Source organism: Labeo rohita, chromosome 6 (assembly GCF_022985175.1).
Source record: "Labeo rohita strain BAU-BD-2019 chromosome 6, IGBB_LRoh.1.0, whole genome shotgun sequence".
Lineage (NCBI taxonomy): Eukaryota > Metazoa > Chordata > Actinopteri > Cypriniformes > Cyprinidae > Labeo > Labeo rohita.
This window is the reverse complement of record NC_066874.1, coordinates 29513729-29532102: the sequence shown is the minus strand read 5'-3', so window position 1 is coordinate 29532102 and position 18374 is coordinate 29513729. Positions and strand designations below refer to the sequence as shown.

At 32.3% G+C, this 18374-nt stretch overlaps 1 long non-coding RNA gene across 1 annotated transcript; it reads left to right on the top strand.

The window, feature by feature from the left end:
• The first annotated feature begins 13088 nt into the window (after positions 1-13088).
• On the top strand, positions 13089-17795 carry LOC127167293 (uncharacterized). Its single transcript, XR_007827974.1, has 3 exons — positions 13089-13331; positions 14445-14513; positions 17759-17795. It is a non-coding gene; the product is annotated as an uncharacterized LOC127167293 (long non-coding RNA).
• The last annotated feature ends 579 nt before the right edge of the window (positions 17796-18374 follow it).

Genomic DNA, 18374 nt, shown 5'->3' with positions numbered 1-18374 from the left:
ATTAATCTGCAATATGACTTATCTGGTTTGACCGGTACTTAATTATCCGGTCCCCAACAGCTCCCCTGACACTCCGCTTCCAGACACAGTGACCCTCTGCCTTAACCTGTTTTCCAGTAAAACAGTAATTCCCACAAGCCCCACTGTGGAGAAGCAGAGGCATCCGACGGTATATCACATTTCACCTGAGAGGTGGATTTCATAGCCGTCACCCTGTAGAGCAATGGACCTCTAAATTGACATGAGCATCATATTATGTGGGCGTGTAATAGAATATGCATAATTCATGGACGAGAGGATGAAATATTTATGCGGAGTCCCTCTGTGCCACTGATGTCCTGTTGTACCGCAGAGAAATACCTGCAATGGTTTCTTTGATGTCCCCTGAGTATTTTCCACATTATGAGCTTGCAATGGGCTTTTAATTGAGAAGAACTGAGGGTTTAATTTGTTAACCAAATTAGTATTTTTTAACTTAAAAAAAAACATGATTGAAGCTTTCCAAGCAGGACTATGAAATGTTCTTACTGTCGGTTGCTATGTTATCACCTCATTTGACCTCAAAGCAAAGAGGAAATGTACCATTAAATGGGATCACCACTGTAGAAGTGATCTGCCATTCATAACCTTAAATGTAAGATTAGTTTATTTAGCATAAAGCTTTTTCTCACTGTAGGCTGTTTTACATTCGTATCGCTTTTCTGTATGTTGATTACGGATGGAGGCATGTGTGGACTGGTGTGATATCAAAAGTAGGTCAATGTAAAAAACACTTAAACTATGTTATGGCTGCCATCTAGTGGTCATAATTTGATTTACATTTTGAATATTGAGCTATTGTCGTAAGATTGTTAGCTGGAATATTAATATGCATGATTTTTTATAGTGTATTGTTTATGATTATTGTATAGTTTGAAAGTAAATACATTTAGACATGTTTTTTGCATGCAAACAAGGAAGGACAACTGTAGTATTTTCTATGCATGTTCTTGTGGCTGTTATGAAAGCTTTTCTTTATTTTCCAATTGACCTTGTCACCAAGTGCAAATGCTGACTGTCAGACTGAATGAGTTCATGGCAGATTGCTTGACAGTTAGTTATGTAATTGATTTATTGTGGTTTAGTATTCCACCTGTCACCCCTCTTTGTGAATTTAACTGCTGTGCTTTGCTGTCTGAATTGGGCATATTCATCCCAGTCAACATTTTTACTATCCATTAACCTGATTCACTTGATCCCTATAACATATAGTAGAGGAGACCATTTATTTTTAATTTTAAAACACTTCTCTTTTTTTTAAAATATATTACAAAAAAGATAAATGATGTTCTGTCCAGTTCTGGCATGTAACAGGTCTCTGATACTGCCATTATTTATAGTGCATGTGTCTCCTGCAAACAGAACTGAACTGTAATCTATCATTGCATTTTATTGTGACAAGTTCTAGTCTGGCAGTGACTGCTAAGCTCCTCCTTTTCCCGTCTGTGGCATTGTGGGATAGTCATGGCATCGCTGTGCCCTCTAATGGCCTGGTGTGAAATACCAGACATACAGCAGAGGAAAAAGATGTGAGGTTAAGTGAGGACACGGGGCAGAAATGAAAAGGCGAGTCTTTAGAAGACCGCTGACTGATGAGGTTGTGGGAATCTGAAGATCTGAATCTTTTCTCATGACATCTGTTCATCAGAATAAGGCATTGTTGAAAAAAGAACAAAAAAAAAACAGAAAACTCATTCTTCCACAAGGGGGCTTGCATGGATCCTTTTTAGTTCTCATACTCGACAAAAACCTCACACAGTAACTGAAATATGTAGTCAGCTGTAAATATCCAGTCAAGATTTTTTTTTTTTTTTAAAGAAGTCCCTTCTGCTTACCAAGCCTGGAATTATTTGATCCAAAGTATAGCAAAAACAGTACAATTTACTTGTTTTCTATTTGAATTTTTTTTTTAAATGTAATTTCTTTCTGTGTTTTAAAGCTGAATTTGACCACAGTCACATGATCCTTCAGAAATCATTCTGATATTCTGATTTGTTGCTCAAAAAAAAAAAAAAAAAAATTTTATTATGTTGAAAACAATTGAGTAGATTTTTTTTTCAGCTGAAAATGTAGTTTTGATCACAGGTATAAATTACATTTTAAAATATATTGATATAGAAAACAGTTATTTTAAATAGTACGAATATTTTAAAATTGTACTGTTTTGCTGTACTTTGGATCAAATAAATGCAGGCTTAGTGAGCAGAAGAGACTTATTTTTAAAAAAAAATTAAAAATCTTATTGTCCCACAACTTTTGACTGGTAGTGTATGCCAGTAAACATTTCTCAGGTCGAGATTAATTTCGAGTCAGTTCGTACCTTGACAATCCATATTACTAAAATAAATAAATAAATAAATTAAAAAAATATCTATATCTATATATATGTATATATATGTGTGTATATATATATATATATATTAAATATTGCCTGAAAAAAAAAACACGCTAACCTGATCTTTTGTCAACCCCCATGTGCATAAAGTTAAAAAAAAAAATCTGTATTTCAGTTCAATTTTTATATTACAGTTTTTTTATACTATTTTAGCAATAGTATAATAACAAAAATGAAAACAGCAAAAAAATAAAACAATTTCTTATTAAATTCTGTGTGTATGTGTTTTCCACCTAGGTGCGCTATGTATCTAAATAACACTTTAACATGTCCCACTTAACCTCAAAAAAAGAAAACCGCTCATTTTTTTTTTTCTTCTGACATCAGTGACTTTACCACTTCCTGCCAACTGAGATCAACCCTGCAGAGAAGAGATGAACTACTGACTAACATGAACAATATATGTACAGTGCATGTACATATGTGTGTGTGTCAGGTTCAGAAATGATCAATATTTGATCAATAAATGATCAAATGAAGGCAATATTTGCCCCTCACATTCTGGCTTCATAGGCAAACATGTTGCTCCACAACATTAGCCAAGTCTAGTACAAGTTATGCTTGTGTTATAATCATTGTTGCTATGAAAATTAATCTTTATTTACATTGTATCTATGATGAGGTAATTTGCAAGCGTGCAAACTCAACAGCTCCAGCGTTTCAGCGCTGACTAATCTAAGCGCCTCTGATTGGCCAATGCATTCCTAAATTCAACAGAAACACATTTGATTGGTTATAAGACTCACTGCTGCACAAAACAGCATGTAAAAGCAATCTGATGCAGTGTGAGCGAATCTAAATATAATTCCACGAATTGACACTTTCCATTCATTTTTACATTTAATTTTGATCGCCGACAGCCGTAATACATTGTTGAATTGCGCAGGAGTCATTTTTTTTCCCTTTGTTTTGAATTTATGGGGCATTTTTGTTCATTTTTGGTAACATTTTTGCTACAAGCCCTTTTTCATTTCTGACCCTGGTGTGTATATGTGTGTGTTTGCATTTGCGATACACTACGCATATTACAAATGCAGCAGTTAGTTTCAGTCATCTAATACAAAAATAGCATTACAGTAAAAGTCCATATATACTGGAATACATATAATATAATTTTGCATTGCAGATCATCTTTCCTTCCTTTTTTCTGAGAATTGCAAGGGAGTATCTGAAAGGAAGTGTGGATAGTGCTTTGATTTTTGTGTTGTCACTGAGTTGTATATTTGCATAAAAGTTGTCAGTATTCCTCTCTCATTGTTACTTGTTTATTTGTCTAGTTAACTGACTGACTTGTGACCTTTGCAGTCAGGATATTTAGTCTGGCATGAGAAGGTCGTTCCCTTTTTCTTGTAGCTTGAATCATCATGCATGGTCTTCAAAAGAGTCTGTTTGATTATTTGTTTAAAGACAACTTAGAAAGACTGTTTCCATGTGGGATTTGGTGTTTACATGGATGATTAAATCTGAGAGATGGATGTGTGTGCCTTGATGGCACCATGAGAAGTTTATTTTGAGTGTAGACTGACCAAAAATAATAATAATATCCTATCTATTCTTATCTATTCACGTTATTTTTATGTATTATTCTTAAATGCAATAAATTCAATGAACATTTTGATCATTTTGCCTAGGAAAAAATGATCCTTTAACCCTTTAACTGTCACTGTCCGCTCTGTAGGACACCTAAGTTTACTTCACCATATTACAAATAAATCCTAATCTAATCATGATACATCGTTGGAAAGGTCTAAGACTCCTAAATAGATATTTTACCATATTTTTGTGTTACAAATTATCAAGAGTAACATGAGTTCTGACCTTTGTCACAAAATACTTTCTTCGTTGCCTTTTTCCCTATCATGTTTTAGAAATCATAAGAAATTATACCATCACTTCAAAACTTAAAATCTCAAAATTCATCCCTTGAAAGGCATTTTAAAATCAGACATTGCATTACCATGGAAAATGTACATTAAGATCATATTACAAAATGTTTTCATTTATGAATTATACAAATTTAAGTCTGGATAGTGCATTTTTATGTCTGTGTTCAAAAATGGGAGTGACAGTTAAAGGGTTAAAAAAATAATAATAGTACTTGACCTTTGAACCACCGTTTGATCTTTTGTGGTGACCCCTATATTCAAATATTTGCATTTTTATTTAAATGTTTAAAAATTGTATTTCCTTTAACTGATTTAATATTTTTATGTGACACTTAGTAAAACATTTAACGACTTTGACTCAAATGAAATTACTAAGTAAAAAGATAAAGTACCTGGAGAATACCTGGCATAGGACATTAGTGAGAAAGAGATCACACTGTGCCTGTGGAGCCAGTCTGTCCACGCTGCAGACTTCGCACCATTTTACCCACTGAACAAAAAACAGTGTGTTACTAAACAAAGAGTGTGAAGAATTTGTGTAAGACTAAAATTGCATAATATGAACTGGCCATTGATGAGCTGTGTTTGTCCACCCATGCAGTTTCCACAGTTACAGTGGGAATGAATAAAGTATAAAAGCATTCACGCTCTCTAAGCTTCTGCAAGGACCAGTAAGCAAATACTAACACTCACTGAATGCTGTCAAAGCCTTCATGGGGTCTTTTGATTAGCTCGCTTGGCCGCTGTTCTGAATGTGACGTCTTGCTGACATTCAGTAAGCTTTGCATTTGTTCTTGGTTGCGTGTTTGCGTGCTTAAAAGGGAAAACCCTTTCCAGGTCATACTAGTCAATGTATTTGTCAGCAGGGTGATCTACCTTTTACCAGTACCAGGCAGTTAGAGCTGGTGCAGACTCACACTGACTGTATTACATACCATGCTGCACATTTCCCCTATGGTGGTTATACGTTTTGCGTTTCTGCAGTTCTCGAGTTCACACTTTCACTTTCAGGAGTGTGACTGTGGCCTCAGGCAACCTTTCTGGTAAACATTGAAAGAGGGTTGTGCATCCATTTTGCAAATGATGATACAACTTTAGAACTTTGCAGTCACATACAGATCTTATTCAGGTCTAATAATACAATAATATGAGATTTTTGAAAGATTACTTTTAATATCTTACTTTTTAGATACTGCTTTTAATAATAAGATTTTACTTTTAATACTTAATTTGGAAACACATTACAATTAGGTGTCATTAGTTACCATTAGTTAATGCATTAACATGAACAAACAATGTACAATACATTACACTATTTATTAATCTTTGTTAATGTTAGTTAATAAAAATACAGTCGTTCACTGCTTGTTCATGTTAGTCCTCAGTGCATTAACATTATGTTAAACACAACTTGTGATTTTAATAATGTATTAGTAAATGCTAAAGATTAATAAATGCTGTAGAAATATTGTTCATTTGTAGTTTAACTAATGTTAAATAATGAACCTTATTGTAAAGTGTTACCCTTAATTTTAATACCAATTTTAAACTTAATACGTCCTCAAAACTATGAATTAAAAATGTAATTTTATAGATTCAAATAAATTAATAAATGTAATTGTATAGATTAAATGAATAAATAATGCAAAAAATAAAATAAAATAAATATATATAAATATTTATATATTAATATATAAGTATTAAAAATATCAATAGAATAAAATAATAAAATTTTATAATGTTAATGTAAAAATATTAATATTATAAAAATCACAACTTGTGTTTGTTAACATTAGTTAATGCACTGTGAACTAACATGAACAAATAATGAATGACTATTTTTATTAACTAACATTAACAAAGACTAATAAACAGTGTAATACATGTATTGTTCATTGTTCGTTCATGTTAGTTAATACATTAACTAATGTTAACAAATGACACTTTATTGTAAAGTGTTACCAAAAAAAAAAAAAAAAAAAAAAAAAAAATCAAACTTCAAAAAAAAAATAATTATAATAAATTATAAAACTATTGTTTTAGCTTTTGTGTATCCATACTTTTTTTGAAAAGCTGTAATAATACATTGGTAAATATTTTAATAGTAGTAGTAGTAGTAGTAGTATTTTTTTGTCAACAAAGCTTAATTCAAGCATTTAGTTAATTCAAAAATAAATGTTCTCATATGAAGTTGCATGGACTGCTTTTGTGACACTTTTTGATGTGTTTCGTGTCCTTTTTAGGCTGAAAACCTCAGGATTTGCATGGAAAAGAGCAACCAGCATCCACTTCAGAATCTCTCCTCCTGTTTTCCATGGAAGAAAGTAAGTCATACAGCTCTGGAACAACATGAGGGTGAGTAAATTATGACAGAATAGTCATTTTTGGTTGAATTTATTCCTTTACCAGTTCTGTACTTTCTGGTTGTTCTCTCAATCAATGTTAAGAGCTACCGAACTGTATGTTACTGTGTCTGCGGTTTTATTGAAAACAAAGCAGCTGAAATAGACATGTATGTGCATGTGAAAGCCACATGCATAAAACCTGGACTTGCAGGGTTACTGCTCTTGTATAGCCAGTACAGCTTCAGAAACTAAAGCCGTAGTAGCTTAGAACTGCTGACTCTCTCAATAACAAAAGGTTTAAGAAAGCAGAACGATACAGTATGTGATGCTACTGCAGAACGTCATCGTTTCCATTCAGCTGATTTTGACTGAAGCTGGGCAGCTCATTAAACTTTTTCCATGCCTTTATAAGGAAGGATTAGCCGTCATAACAGGTCGTGGTTAGCACATCAGAAGCTGAGCTGCCGTTTCATTCAAATTCCTGTTTAAACAAATAGATGTGAGATGGCAGAGGGAGGGACGTGCCGTCAGATGGCAGACGTGCATGCTCGCAGACACGCACGCATTTAGCAGGTTTGGCTTTCAGGGTGTGTATGTGTCAGCAAGAGCGTATTCACTTCCCCATTAATGGGAATTAGGTTTAGGTAGGTAGAAAGAAAGAGTGTTTGTGAGTGTGTGACATAGAGTATAAAAGAGAAAGAGAGAGGCAGACAGATGCAAACGATTTTCAAAATAACAAGAACTGTGAAAGGAAGAGAGACAGAGACCATCAACAGAAGTAGTAAAATGATAAAAATAATAGTAATATTTAATTTTTTTTATTCTTTTGGAAGTTGGAGTTTTGCTTGACTCCCAAGGGCGAATAGTGTAAGTCTGATCACTTAGAAAACTAGCTGCATGATTTGAGATGTCATTTATTTCCTTAGCACAAAAATTGTATAAAATATATATTTTTTAATTTTATTTCAAAGTATGTTTTATGATTATTGCAAATGCATTTTTAATGGATAAAATTAAATAGACTGTTAATATTTAACAGCATTTTATATATTTAGTTATTTATTTAAATTTTATAAAAAAAATGCAATTTTAATAGATTGATAATACTAATTAGCATTTTATATATTTATATTTTATTTCAAATATATTTTATGAGTATTGCAAATGCAATTTTAATTAATAAAATCAAACACTGATAATATTAATCAGCATTTTATTTTAGTTATTTTATTTATTTATTTATTTATTTATTTCATTTCTGTTCAAAAATATTATTGCAAATGCAGTTTTAATGGATAAAAATTAATAGATTGATAATATTAGTCAGCATTTTATTTATTTGTTTAAATTTATTTCAAAAATATGTTTTATGATTATTGCAAATGCATTTAATGTATAAAATTAAATAGATTGATAATATTAATCAGCATTTTATGTATTTATTTAAATTTTATTTCAAATATATTTTATGAGTATTGCAAAGGCGATTTTAATGAATAAAATCAAACAGATTGATAATATTAATCAGTATTTTGTTTTAGTTATTTATTTCATTTCTGTTTAAAAAAATATTATTGCAAATGCAATTTTAATGGATAAAAGTTAATAGATTTATTATATTAGTCAGCATTTTATTTATTTATTTTATTTTATTTTAAAAATATGTTTTATGATTATTGCAAATGCATTTTAATGGATAAATAGTAATTAGCATTCTATGTATTTAGTTATTTATTTAAATTTTATTTAAAAATATGATTAATGCACTGTGAACTAACATGAACAAGCAATCAACGGCTATATTTTTATTAACTAACATTAACAAAGAGTATTAAATAGTGTAATACATGTATTGTACATTGTTTGTTCATGTTAGTTAATACGTTTTTTAACTTTCTATTTATGAAAGAATCCTAAAAAAATGTATCACAAACAAAAATATTAAACAGCCGGTTGTCTGAAATGTGTATTGAGCTCCAAATCAGCATACTGAAATGATTTTTGAAGAATCATGTGATTGTGATGACTAGAATAAATAGATAAATAACAAAATGACAGAATAAATACATTTTAAAATATTAAAAATTTAAAACATTTTTTTTAATTGTAATATCCCACAATGTTACAGTTTTTTGTGTATTTTGACCACAATAAATAAATAAATAAATAAAAATAAAAAAATGCAGCATTGGTGAGAAAAAAATTCTTTCAAAAACACCAAAACACCTTACCAACCCCACTTTTGAATGGTAGTGTACTGTTTAAAAGGAAGATAGTCTTTTTGGCTCCACTGTACGTCTTTATTAATTAAATAAAAACTGAATAAGCAAAAGTGATGAGGAAATAGTGAGTGACCACTGAACCTAGTCATGCTTCATTCCCTTTAGCATTCATTATGTTCAATTAAGCATCTGCCACTCCAGCTTTTCCCTGCAACTGGGCACAGTATAAAAACAGGCTGTCAGCCAGAGTTAAACCAAAGCGCTTTTAAACCAGCAGAGCATCAGAGTCCTGCCCTGCCTCAGTCGAGAGAACACTTCGTAGTCCAAACAACCCGATTTTTTTAAAAGTATGCAGAGAGACTAAACAAATGTAAAAAATAGCTGTATTTTACATTCGGTTGATTGAGAATTTGAATTCCACAAATCCATCTATATATTTTGTCCAGCTGTTGAGTATAATTCAAATTGCTTGTCAAAGTCGCTAATGAACTAGAGTTTTCATCAGAACAGTTTGACAGAGTAAAATCCACAACTCCATCCGTTTAGACCGGTGCGGGATGAATGTGAGCATTATAAGCTTTTATTACAAATTTATTAGCATTCTAATAGTAAACAGAGTGTTTCTGTGACATGTTTTGAAAGCATGTGGATAGACCAGAAAATATAGGTCAGGTTTATGACCGCAGAGTAGTCAGTGATTATACAGGAAGTGACATATTTTATCACTTGAGTCATCTCTCTTTGTGGAAAGTTAGTCTTTCATTAGAACTGACTTTGAATACATGTGTGTTTGTGTTTGCAATCAGGATCAGACCGGTTTAGATTTACAAGCATGTGATGCTGAGGTGTAACGCTTGTGTGCCACCTATCACATCTCTTTTTCTTTTACTCTCCTTGTGTTACAACCCCCATGATCCTGCTATCTTATCATCACAGTCTCCTATTCAACCTTTCAGTCGTAAATCTCCTCTGATGATGGCCTCCTCCACGGACCATGAGAGATTTAGGCTGCTAAGAATTGAAACTTCAAGGTTAAATTTCACCTGAAAGCAAATGGAAAAGCACTGTGGCTGATTAGCATATCTTGTAAGAGTTTGACAATTTTTAATCATATTGTCGCAAAATGTTTACCATTTTTAATCTTCAAATAGTCTGCAAATACAGCCAAATTAAATAAATAAAAATAATATAATAAAATTAGATCTGCATTTGGATGCATTTTATAACATGTATCATACAGTAATATGTTTTTGGAAATGTATTCATAAAAACTGCATAAGATTGATCATAATACTGAATGTATAATCATAAACTAAACATACATTTCATTTTATTAAAGTTGCATGTGCAAAAATGATAAAATATCACAATTATATTTTTAATTACAACTATGTATAACAGAAATTATACATTTTTATTGTTTAAAAAATGACCAAAATGCTGATTAAATTTATCAGTCAATTTATCAAGCATTTTAACACAAGTTGATGTGATTCTTTAGGGTCTTAATGACAATTCTATAATATACTTTGGTTAAAAATTCTCAGTGGTTGGTATCGAAACAATGGAGGTTGGGCTGTTACAGCTGATCTGAGGTAAGACTCTCATGCATCAGAGAATGGCTCGATTTGAAAAAAGGGGATATTATTTTTACAGGGTAGATTTGTACATACACTGCCAACACACATTAATGTTTTAAACAACAACTTTGCATCCGATGACCCCTTTAACAAACAGTTTAACAAATGTATTGTTCATTGTTTGTTCATGTTGGTTAATACATTAACTAATGTTAATAAATTACACTTGATTGAAAGCGTTACCAAAAAATTCAAACATCAGTAAAAATATATAATTTCAGCATTTTTGTGAAAACTATGTTCCTTTTTTTAGGATTCTTTCATAAATAGAAAGTAAAAAAAAAAACAGCAAATGTACATCTTTTGTAAAAGTCTTTGTGCCTTTTGAACATTTAATGTGTCCTTGCTGAATAAAAGTATTTATTTTTGTCAAAAAAAAGCATATTTAGCCCCGATTTTTAAACTGTAAAACCTTCTTGTTTTGAAAGGTTTGAAAGTGTGCTTGTGCTTCTTTTCTTTCAAATAAAAGTCTTTTGGTTTAATGTTTTATTATGTGATGCAATAACTTTCATACATTTCTTGATGTAGCATAAGTAATAGGCATATAATGGCATTTTTAATGTAAATAATATGTATAGTCCTGTCGACACAGACTGTGCTGTATCACATATCAAGGCACTGAATAGGGCCTAGCAATAATTAACCATTGAATAAATAAAGGAATAAATGTATGAATTGATTGGAAAGTCAGTAGACAAGCACAGACAATGATTAGCCCAGTTTGAGATAATAAATATATATATATATATATATATATATATATATATATATATATATTTTTTTTTTTTTTTTTTTTACATTTTATTCTCAAGTTTATTTAATAGAGTAAAGTGTTATTTCACCCAAAAATGAAAATTCTGTCTTTAACTGTTTTAATGATATCCTTACTACCTTGAACATGGTATGCAGTTGCTCTCTTTGCAGGGTCAGAAAGCTCTCGGATTTCATCTAAAATATCTTAATTTTTACTCCGAAGATGAACAAAGTAATTATTAACAGAATTTTCATTTTTGGGTAAAATATCCTTTTAATCCTTTTTTAAAGTTAATTTATGCGCATGTTAGTGTCTATATCCTCATCTATCTAAAGTCAGATGCTTTAAAAACTCTTCACAATTGTATCCGCCAGTAGAAAACATTGTAACCAGGGCTACGTTTTGGGGAGGGCGGCATCTACCTACTTAATGTCAGGTAGGATTGATCTCTTTAGCGCCTTAGCCAAGAATGAGTTACAACTTTCTGTATCCCACCCTTACCAGTCACTCTTTTTATAATTTTACCAGGAAGTCTAAAGGAATCCACAGAGAACCTGATGATGCTCCATGGAGATGCAGCTTACCGTTCAGAACTAAATGAAGGTGGCTTGTATTACAGAATCCTTGTTGGAGTCAAGAAAAATGGCACATTACCCGAACAAAATGGTTGCGCGTAGTAAAGGAACCCTGGGAAAATCTATAAAAGGGTTGCATGTTTACAATAGGCCTGTATATTTCTCTGTCCCCTTTCTAATGCCTCTTTTTTAATTGCTGTGAGATTAAATGTTGCCTGTAAACCCCTCTCAATCAATCAAAGTGGGCCCCCAGGTCCCGAGGGATTAAAAGCAATTGGATTACCTGTCTACACATGAAGATTTGTGAATTATAATGAAGAATCTGTGGAATTGAGGGCTCATAATGAACAAGATCTTTAATAACACAACAGTAGCAACTGATATTTGAGTGTAAGTATGCTTATCACAGCTGAGCTCCTTAGATAAAATTACCTTAGTAATTTACATTTCTAGACAGAATATCCAGTACTGATGCTCAAAGCAGTTGGTTTAGTAACCCATGGTCGCTTTCCAAGCTTCTTTCTGCCAGCCACACTGAACTATAGATAACAATTATAGGCCCTGTTTGCTCCAGGCATGTATCAGTTGAGTATTTCCTCCCATAGTTGCACTGTTGCTAAGCTGGTGTTTACACCAACACAAAACAAATTTCCTTACAGGTTATTGAATGTCTGCAGTGACAGGTGTCAGCTTTCATGTAGTTAGGAATGTTTTTGTTTCATTTTGTTCTGTTTATTTATTCGGTTATTTTTTGACCTTCATATCATTCCAAACATGTATGACGTTTGAAGAATTTTGAAGAATGTTTCTAGTGCTTTTTATCAAAAAAAAAAACCAAACAAAAAAACATTGAGGTTGTTGAACAGTAAGACTTTTTATATTTTGAAGTCTCTTCTGCTCACAAAGCCTGCATGTATTTAATCAGTGCTGTTCTTCTCAACATTCTATTCATCAAAGAAACCTGAAAAAATTATACTCAGCTGTTTTCAACATAATAATAATACATGTTTTTTGAGAAGCACATTAGAATATTAGACTGATTTCTGAAGGATCATGTGAGTAATGATGCTAAAAATTCAGCTTTGAAATCACAGGAATAAATTACATTTAAAAAAATATTTAAATAAAAAACAGTTATTTTAAATAAAAAATATTTCAAAATGTTACTGTTTTTGCAGTATTTTGGATCAAATAAATGCAGGCTTGGTGAGCAAAAGAGACTTCAAAAAACATAAAACCTTACTGTGCAAAAACTTTTGACTGGTAGTGTATATATGTAATTTTATGTGTGTGTGTGTCTGTGTGTGTGTGTCTGTGTGTGTGGGAAAGAAAGAAATCAAGTTTGGAACAACATGAGTGTAATAATGTGTTTAATTTATATCCTAAGTTAAAATGTTAACTTTTTTGTTTTTACATAGTCACTAGGCCTCGGTTTACATCACAACTGTGAACCATGCAGTATTACTTGCAAGAAAGTAAGTAGAATTGGAGTGAGGGATTTTATTTATTTATTTATTTATTTTGGCATGACTACTAAATTACATGCATGACTGTAAAAATTAAATACATATACTGTATTTGTGAAATTGCAGCTTTTAATGTACTAGCATATAATTGATGTTAGAGCTAATAGACATAAATTAAAAGCTATGATTCTTAAAATATTTTTTACGCAACCAGCCACAGTTTTATATGACATTTAGGGAGCACAGTAGCACTGTGTGTAGCTCATTTTAAAGGAGAAGTCCACTTCCAGAACTATTTACAGATAATGTACTCACCCCCTTGTCATCCAAGATGTTCATGTCTTTCTTCAGTCGTTAAGAAATTGTGTTTTTTTGAGGAAACATTTCAGGATTTTTCTCCATACAATGGACTGCTCTGGTGCCCCGAGTTTGAACTTCCAAAATGCAGTTTAAATGCGGCTTCAAACGATCCCAAATGTGGTTGTAAACGATCCCAGCCGAGGAAGAAGGGTCTTATCTAGAGAAACGATCGGTTATTTTCATTAAAAAAATACAATTTAAATACTTTTAAATCTCAAACGCTCATCTTACATCGCTGCAGAAGTTCAGACCCAGTCTTTGCAAAGTGAACATGCAAAGAAGATCAAACACCCTTAACAAAAAAGGTAAAAAACAGAGGTCGGGAAGAGCAAGACAAGATGAGCATTTGACATTAAAAAGTGTATAAATTGTATCATTTTTATAAAATAACTGATCGTTTCGCTAGTTAAGACTCTTCTTCCTCGGCTGGGATCGTTTGAAGCCACATTTAAACTGCATTTTGGAAGTTCAAAATCGGGGCACCATATCAATCCATTATATGGAGAAAAATCCTGAAAATGTTTTTCTCAAAAAAAAACAACTGAAGAAAAAAAGACATGAACATCTTGGATGGCAAGGGGGTGAGTACATTATGTAAGTGGACTTCTCGTTTAAATATTCTATAACATTCTCTGTGAAAGGAAGAATGGCGTTTATTAAATCTTTGAAATATTTCCCGGCCTGTGGACAAAACAAAGCAGAATATATAGTTGCGCTTGATATCTTTGTTTACTTACTACTAACACCCTTGTTATCTTTCAGAGATTTGATTAAATAAACCCTGCAGACTTCACTGACTCATTCTTCCTCTGAAGTGCTCGCTTTGAACAGGTAACTTGTCAACAAAACTTTGCTCCCCGGTAGACTGATAAACCTGTGCATCATGCTGGCGTGCCATGTGAGGCTGACACAGGTCATCCTATAATATTATCAAATCCAAGTGGATTGAGTAATAAGCAATTTAGTCACTTACAGTTCAGGAGTCGTAGCATTACAGTTAACAGTTGTAAAGCTACATAGACATGCCAGTATTGCATCAGCCGGATATGTCCAGCTGACAGCAGTACAGAACGTAAGTCACTGACTCGTTGTGTTATCATATGCGTCTTTAATTTAATCAAGGAAATACTATGGCAGTAAAACAATCAGACAACTTTAATGATAACAAGCAATCCTGAGTCAGTTTGGTGGCTCAGAACAACACTTTATGTTAACCGGTAGTTACGAAGTGCCCCACCTTATTTGAGTGCACCATATTCAGTCTGAATCAAAGGGAGAGCTGGCAACTGTTAAAAAAATCCATTGAATGCAGAGTGAAGCAGTTTTACTATTATGCCATTCTTTGGTATTTGCACAATACTGACCTAATAAACTGGTTTTCTGGTCTTTTTTTTTGTTTACAAAATGGAACACTTCACATGGACTTTTATAATCAAATCCTAATACCAGTATTACTAGTCAAGATACAGAGATTGTTATTAAATAATCCCAACGTTTGTTTTGCTGTCAGTTTGTGATTGGTTGGAAGTTTACATAGCAATAGATAATGGCAAAAAGCCAGTAAAACCATTTCAGGAGTCATAAGCAGGTTCTCCTTATGGCTTAATAATGTATGTTGACAGGAAGTGTCAGAGGTGAGTGCATTTGAGAATTTTCTCAGACGTCTTAAAGGCGCTATTATATACTGTAGAACATCTGCTATTATGTAACTGTTTTGATTCTAAATGTTTTGAAATGAGTAATATTTACTGTAAAATTAAACTCTGGCAATGAGGCATCTGTCAAGACCATGTGATAAATTCCCTTTCAGAGATTTTAAGCTCTACAAATCGAACTTTGCTATTTGAGAATGCAGCATTGCTGTCAGAGAGCGGATATGAGACGTCTTGTGGGAATATTTGTTGCAGTATTATGCAACATTCTACAATAACAGTCTAAGATTTTGGGGGCTTTTTTGCTTATAAGCTGGTGAAAGAGACTTTGAGTTGGACCAGTTTCATGTGGTTACCATATAGATTAACGGAGATGTGCCTCAGTTATGTAATATTCTGCACAAATTTGAATTAAAGGAATATAATGACCATGATTAGGCACAAATGCTACTTTGTTAATATGTTATCTTTTCAAATTCCTCCATGCTGATCTGATTATGTAATGTACCACTGCATATTTCAAGTAAATACTCCTAAATCCTCTATTCAACCTGTGAAAACAAGCGCAATAGGCTTAGAGGTCTAACATCAAACCTTTGTGACCTGAAATGAACTGCTGTTGTTGCACACATGGAAAATGAAATCTTTGTACATGCATGTTTTTAAGCTTTTTTTTTTTAGCTAAAAAAAACCCAACAACCTTTTAATGGCATGCAAATTATTTTTCTTTTTTTTAGAGACAAAAATTAAAATTATAATAAAACAGGCAATCATTTGTTAAAATTGTTTCGTTTTTAAATATTTTTTGAAGCTTTTTAGCTGCATTTCTTTAATACTGTGTTTAAAAAACAACAACCTTTTAATAACATGCAATTTTTTTAGAGACAAATTAATTCAAATTAATAAAATTAAAATCTGTATGCATAAAATGAATGAATAAATAAATGTAAAATTGTATTTATTAGAAATAAATTGAATAAAATGATTTAATAATATGTACATTTAGAGGGTAAAATGCTGTTACTACACTTTTTATATATGCATATACTCTGAAAAAAATGGTGAAACAATTTTCACTCAGAAATCAAGTAAATTTCACCAAAAATTATAAAGAAGTGTCAAGTAAGCAAATTTTGCAGTAGAAAAACTGAAATATTGTTTTCTTGTAAAATGTACTCTTAAACATCTTTTTTTCACTCTGTGTAGCAGTTGATGTAGTCTAATATTGGATGTCATAAATGTTAAAAAGCCTTTGTCTTTTTAGAAATGGTACCGATTGCCAAAGTCGTTATAAATCTGTTGCGGTGCTGAATTAAACATTGCCCTGCAGTGGTCCTATTAGCAAACCCATAGGACATGCCAGGCCGTCTCCCACTGGTCTAAATGGGGGCAGTGACTCAGCAGGGCGAAACTGGCAGAGAGGGCATTGGGCGTTTCAGTGCTGTTGTAGCAGGCTTGTCAGTTCTGCAACCAATGTATCAGATTTCACAGCTATGAAAGCCCTTGCCTCAACTGTTCTGGTGCTAAAATGTCATAGGTAGAAAGAAGTTTAGATTACCAGTAAGAACGTGCAAAGTATGAGCTGGCCAGGGCTGTGTCTGGATTCACTCCCAGTGACTCAAACGACACAAAGACATACTGACCAGACCATTCTGCCCTAGCATTCATCTACCCTTACATATTGGCTATGGATGCCAGATGACTGGGCAGTAGTTTGGACAGCTAAGATATACAGATAAAAGGTCGGTGTGTGCCCTTGACCACCCAGATTTTCTGGCGTCATGCTATGCTAATTCAGCTATATGACTTTTGACCTTAGCTATGCATTGTTTTTGGTTCTAAATAAAGCTGTTGGGTGTATCAAAATAGATGTGTGTATTATATGCCCTACAGTATACACTACCAGTCAAAAGTTTTTGAACAGTAAGATTTTTAAGGTTTTTAAAGAAGTCTGTTCTGCTCACCAAGCCTTTATTTGAAGTACAGCAAAAACAGTAAAGTATTTTTACTATTTAAAATAACTGTTTAAATGTTATTTATTCCTGTGATTTCAAAGCAAAATTTTTAGCATCATTACTCCAGTCACACGATCCTTCAGAAGTCATTCTAATTTTCTGATTTGCTGCTCAAAAAATTTATTATTACTTTGAAAACAGCTGAGGAGACGAACAGTATTTATCTGAAATAGAAATCATTTGTAACATTATAAATGTCTCTATCATCTCTTTTGATGAATTGAAAGCATCATTGCTAAATAAAAGTATTAATTTCTTAATTAATGTGATGCTGAAGCAAGGATTAATGATGCTAAAAATGTACTGCTTTTACTATATTTTGGCTCAAATAAATGCAGGCTTGGTGAACAGAAGAGAATTCTTTAAAAAACATTAAAAATCTTACTTTTTTTTTTTTTTTTTTTTGCAGATTGCAATGAAATACAAGAGCTAGAAGTGAATCAAAATGAAGGTAAGATCAACCTTTTGTGTATGTGTAGTCTTGAAAGAACTTGTCTTTAGGGCTGGGCAATAGCACTTCTTTTCAGACAGCGTCTATTATAAAACATTAGTTCATTTTGCACACTTTCTACTTTAGAAAATTATATCCAGAAAACTTACTACAGCTATATTTGTCACACTTAGCTTAATTATTTAGGTTATTGGTGAACAGCCCAATACAGTGAACGATGTTCAGTTAAAAACCTGTTTTTCACACAAATCTTGTATAGTTTTAGTGCATAAGTAGTGTGGGCTTGTTTTATGTTGCTATTGTGTCTATTTGATGTTTGATAGCTACAGTTCTTTTTTTTTTTTTTTTGACCTTAATTATACTGAAAAAGGCAATAATTTATCAAAAGTGTTTCGTTTTGTTTTCTTTTTACAAATGTCAAAATAAGGGTGAGTAAATAAAGATGTAAATTTGTTTTTGGGTGAACTATCTCCTTCTGATTCTGAAGTGACTATGCAAATGTAGCACTTTGTTTCTAACACTTACCAGACCCATTTCTTGGCCAGTAACACTAGATTGCTAACTAAATTGAGTA